The sequence below is a fragment of the Mobula birostris genome, chromosome 1 (assembly GCF_030028105.1).
Source record: "Mobula birostris isolate sMobBir1 chromosome 1, sMobBir1.hap1, whole genome shotgun sequence".
NCBI classification, from domain to species: domain Eukaryota; kingdom Metazoa; phylum Chordata; class Chondrichthyes; order Myliobatiformes; family Myliobatidae; genus Mobula; species Mobula birostris.
This window is the reverse complement of record NC_092370.1, coordinates 93,161,852-93,167,949: the sequence shown is the minus strand read 5'-3', so window position 1 is coordinate 93,167,949 and position 6,098 is coordinate 93,161,852.

The window sequence follows — 6,098 nt, the reverse complement described above, 5'->3', positions numbered from 1 at the left end:
TAAAAGAAATAAAAGTGAAATTTATGGTTTTATGATCTATGATATTTGACTCACAGTATTTCTTAATATAGAAAATAAAAATTAATGTCTTCCAATCACATGTAGCAAGCAAAAGTACTTATAAAAAATCTGTCATGGCCCAGCAATATCTTCCTGTGCCTCACATGGTAGCCATCAGGCCCTGGGGATTCTAGATTCAAGTTTATTTTTCACGTGTACATCTAAGCATATAGTGAAATGTGTCACAAACACGAGAAAGTCTGCAGATGGTGTAAAATCCAAGCAAATGCAGTTCCTCCAGCATTTTGTGTGTGTTGCTTGGTTTTCCAACATCTGCAGATTTTCTCAAGTTTGTGATTCCACTAATGCACTGCCAAGTTTCTTCCAGGGATGCCTGCCCTGAAGAAGTTTAAATCTTCCCTTCGACAGGAGTTCAGGAAAATCCTTTCTCACTGCTCCGCCTCTGTGATCTCTGCTGCCCTGACTTTTCGACCATGTCCCACCACCACAGCCACGTTTCCTTCCTGGGAATATGTCTTCATCACATCTTATGCCAGGTGCTATGCTGTCTGGCCTGCTGAATTCCTCCAGCATTTTGTGTGTTTTTTGTTCTTTCTGCCCAGTGCGCATGTATGTGTAGCTCCCCCGCCATACGCCGCGGTAGAAAAGACCAGAAGTAAAACCCTGCAACCCGGAAGCAACCTCTTTTTACAAACAGCTTTCCGTAGCAGGAGTATTGCTATATTACCATTATCATAATTTATATTAACTTATCTTTAAAATGCTCACATTACAACACTTCTCCCCCTTTAAATTCCACTTAAGTTAAGGGTTAACGAAACATTAAGACAGAAGATTATCGACTTAGAAGACATAAACAGAAGATATAATCTATGTATTCTGGGTTTTAAAGAGTCATTGGAAGGCAATCAGCCTTCGGAATTTTTTGCAAACCTTTTGGCTAATTTATTTCCGTATAGTTTTAAATCTCCACCTAAAATAGACTGAGCTCACAGATTGCCTGTACTAAGACCTCCTCCAGGAGGACGACCCCGCTTAGTGATAATTTGTCTTCACGACTTTCAAACAAAGGAACTCTTGATTCGTGAATCTCATCAGAAAGGTATGATTGATTATGAAGACCAGAAGTTCAGAATTTTGGAAGATTTTTCACCTGAGGTGTTGAATGAATGCTTCAAGTTTTAAAAAGTCATGTTTGAGCTATATAATAAAGGTTTTAAACCCTCTCTTCGTTACCCCGCATGTCTTCGAATCATTTTGAAAAATGGCTCTCACAGATGGTTCAGTTCAACCGAAGAAGTGCAGGATTTCTTGAGTGCCAAATCAATTTCAGAAGTTTAACTGTTCAATGAATCTTTACACAAATTTATGTTGCATCTGCCTGATGGATCCTTTTTTTAGGATCAGCAGTCTAACTGTTCATTACTTTCTTTTTTGAACAATTGTTTTTTTTAACTTTTGGTATACCTTTGTATCTAATTTTTTTTGTAATTTTATTTCCTTGTTTAGAAAATTAAGGATTTAATATTAGTGAATTTTCTTTGAGTCAATACTTTCTAAGTTAATATGTTTTGAACTTCCATATTTCTTTCTTATATTTTTATACTATAATTTTTTATGAGGTTTTTTTAATATGTTTAATTTTGCTCTTTTTTTGTTGTGTCTTGTTGGAATGCAGTTTTGCCTTGAAAATTTTTATGGGGAGCTCAGCCGGTAGATTGTTTTGGGAGGGAATGGTAGGTTTAGCTGTCGACTGCCCTTTGGTCGATTTTCTCTCTTTGGGTGTTACACGGTGGGTGTTAATGGCGGTCCCAAATGCAAGACACAGTGGGTGTTAATGGCGGTCCCAAATGCAAGACACAGACACTGATGTTCTCGGAACAGGACTAGGTTTATCAAGGAAGCAAAGGAAGAAACGACACTGGACATGGACACAGGCCCTGGACTAGACAGGGACACAGGGCCTGGGCTAGGACTTGGACTAGGAATGCAGGACCCGGATGTGGAACTAGGAATCAGGAGCCTAGACTAGAAACTCAGAACTCCGGAACCAGAGTCTGGACAAGGACCCGGAACCTGGGTCTTGGTTGGGACTAAGAACCTGGGTCTAGGCTAGGACTTGGGACTAGGATCTTGGCAAGGACAGGACGTGGCTACAGGACAGGATGAGGAATCTCCAGCGCAGGACAAGGAACCTCCAGGGTAGGACGAAGAACCTCCAGGGCAGGACGAGGCTCTTGGACTAGGTTTGGCTTGGCTTGGTTAAGCTCTTGGGTACCGAGCCGGGACTCCTCCTTGGAGCGCAGGGCCGGGATGACTGCCGAGGTAAACTGCCAAGGATTCGGATGGGGACGATCCAGCACAGGACAAGGAATCTCCAACACCAGGCTGGGCGAGGACACAAAGCTCAGACTTGGATAGGGCTGGAACACGGCACCTGGACTTGGTCTTGGAGCACAGAGCCTTGGACTTGAGCACAGAAACACAGAGCCTTGGACTTGAGCACAGGAACACAGAACACAGAGCCGGGACCCCTCCTTGGGGAGTACAGGACATAGGGCTGGGACTCGTACACAGAACATGGACACTAAACACGGAGACACAAAGAGACGGTTCCAAACTCAACGATAGATAGTCCCTTCTCTTGGCGTGGTGAGGCTCCAGTTTCACTCCGGCGGTTGAACTTGATGGAGATACTGACGAGGTTGCAGGCGGAGGTTCAGAAGGGAAGGGAACAGTCCAGCAGGGAATCCTTGGTTTGAGAGGTATTTATGTGCCAGCCCACAATGAGAATCAGGTGCCTCAATTAAGGCGCCCAATGGAACAAGGGACTTCACGGAGTGGACCATGGCAGTGGGGGGGGGGGGGGTGGGGAGTGGTTTTCTTTTTTTCTATCAGCTGTTTGTTTCTCTTAGCTTCATTTGTTGCTTGGTTACTTTTTCTTAAAGCTCATTGTTTGGATTTAATATATATTCCAGTGGTTTTTATTCAAACATTTCCTTTAAGCAATGTTTAAAATGAACCACATTTTTAGTTTACTTAGTTTTAATGTGAAAGGATTAAACCATCCTGTGAAATGTAATAAGATACTTAATTATATTAAAAAATTGAATGTCTCAATTTTTTTTTACAAGAAACACATCTTCATAAATGTGATAATTTACGTCTTTTCAGCCGTTGGAAGGGATTTTCTTTCCATTCTTCCTTTCAGGCCAAGGCAAGAGGAGTTTCGATTCTTATAGAAAATTCAGTTTCTTTCGTTCAACATAATGTAGTGTCTGATACCAATGGGCATTTTATTATAGTCTCAGGGAAATAATAAATTAATGGTTTTTGCTCATTTGTATGCCCCGAATATAGATGATCCAGGCTTTTTTGAATGTTTTTTTCGCTTTTACCAGATTTAAGTTTGTATTCTTTGGTTTTAGAAGGAGACTTCAACTGTTGTTTAGATCCTGTTTTAGATCATTCTTCTTCTAAACGATTGACTTGTAGTAGATCTGCCTCCTTTATCCAATCTTTTCTAATGAAATGTGATATTGTAGGTTCGGTGTTTTTTTGCATCCAACAGATAAAGAGTACTCATTTTTTTCTCATGTTCATCATACGTATTCCAGGATTGATTATTTTTTTGTTGATAGCCAATTGATTCCATTAGTTCCATCCTGTGAATATAAAGAAATTGCTGTTTCAGTTCATGCTCCTGTGTTTTTATCTTTAAATCTTCCGGGTATCTCCCAAACAAACAGATTCTGGCATTTTAATCCAAATTTGTTATCAGATAAGGATTTTTTAAAATTTTTGGAGAGACAAATTATTCTTTTTTTTGAAGAGAATACGCTAGAAAAGACTTCTAGTCTTATTTTATGGGATGCTTTTAAGGCTTATATAAGAGGTCAAATTATTTCTTTTACCGCAAGTGTTAAGAAAAAAGCTAATAAGGAGAGAATTGAATTAGCCAATCAGTTGAAACAATTAGACCAAAAATATGCTTTGGCTCCAGATCCTGTTTTATATAAAAGACGTGTTGAAATTAAAACTAAATACGATCAGCTCTTAACTTATCCAATTGAAATGCAACTTTTAAAAGATAAAAGTGAGCTTTATGTTCATGGAGATAAAACGGGTAAACTATTAGCTAACCAGTAAAAGACCTTTATTGTTAAATGTCAAATTAAAGAAATTTGTAAAGCTAATGGTGATAAAACATCCGATTACTTAGAAATAAACAACACTTTTAGAGAATTCTACTCTAAACTTTATAGTTCTGATCCTCCTAAATATAATGAATAATTTTTTAGATCGATTAAACATTCCTACACTTTCTGATGATATTTGGAAATTGTTGGATCAATCTATTTCCTATGAGGAAATTGCCAAGGTTGTTCACGCTTTGCACTCCGGGAAGGCTCCGGTCTTGATGGATTTCTGGAGAGTTTTATAAGGCTTTTCCCTCTTTGCTTATACCTTGTTTATATTCAGTCCTTTCCAACTCTTTTAAATAAGGTAAGTTGCCACAATCTTTTTATGAAGCCTCTATTTCACTTATTCTTAAAAAGAATAAGGACCCAATTGAATGCTCTTCTTATAGACCTATTGCCTTACTAAACACTGATACTAAAATTTTATCTAAACTTTTGGCTCACAGGATTGAAAATATTTTGCCATCTATTATCTCTGATGATCAGACTGGATTTATCAAAAATTGATACTCCCACTTTAATATTCGTCATTTATTGAATGTCTCCTTCTAAAGAGATTTCAGAATGTGTGATATCCTTAGATGACAAGAAAGCCTTTGATCGGGTTGAATGGAATTATTTATTTAAAACTTTAGAAAAATTTAACTTTGTGCCCGATTTTATTCAATGGATTAACTTACTTTACTTATCTCCCTCCGCTCAGGTTCTTACTAACTCTCAGTACTCTAAACCATTTAAACTTTATCGTGGAACTAGACAAGGTTGTCCTTGGAGTCCTTTGCTTTTTGATTTGGTCTTAGAACCTTTAGCTATTACTTTCCAGGAATCTAATGATATCACTGGTATTTTAAGGAGAGGTATTACCCACAAAGTTTATCTTTATGTTGATAACCTTTTGCTCTACATTTCTAATGTAGAGTCTTCTTTACCTTCTCTACTTTCTTTACTTTCCTGCTTTAGTCAGTTTTCTGAATATTAAGTGGAAGGATACCACTCCACCTAGTCATACTCATTGGTTACATGATGTTATGTCTTGCTTAAATCTGGAGAAGATTCGCTGTTCAATTTCTGAACCTAGATAAGATTTTTTAACATTGTGGGGACCTTTTTAGAATTATTTTCAAAATCTTGGATTTGCTATTAAGCATAGATGTTGTATATGTTTTACTATATGTTAAGGATTTCTTCCTTTTCTTTTTTTTAACCTAACAGCTGATTTTTTTTTTCCCTGGTAGTGGGTTTAGGTTTTTTGTATAATAAAATTATCTCTTTTCAATATTATGTTTAAATTTAATTTTATATGGATATGGTGTAATTACACTTTATCTGTGATTTCAATATATTGTAATCGATATATATTATAGATCCTACTGTACTCTGTATTCTTTTATGTAAGAAATTAATAAAAATATTGAAAAAGAAAGAAAACTGCTATATCTGAGGCATGATTCAATGGAGCTCAGCACCACCATGGATTTATCAGCCTTTAAGCCGACTAAGACATCCAATGCTTCCTTCTTCATAACAATAACATGTACTCGGATCTACCTGCACTCCTTTCTGAATTCTTCAATTACAAAGTTTTCTTCGTGAACCCCGATGAGAAGAATTCATTTGAGACCTCACCTAAGTCCTCTGGTTCTGCAAATAGTTGCCAAGTTTGGTCCCTAAACTGCCTACTTTTTCCCTAGTTATCCTCTTGTCCAGAATATAATTTAAAAAATGGTTTGGGATTTTATATTAATCTTATCACCTGTGATATTTTGTACTTGCTCTTTGTCCTCCTAATCTCTAAGTGTTTTCCTATTCTTTCTATATTCCCAAAACCTCTTCTGTTTATAATTCTCAATAGCTGCTATTTGCTTGCTCTCATTT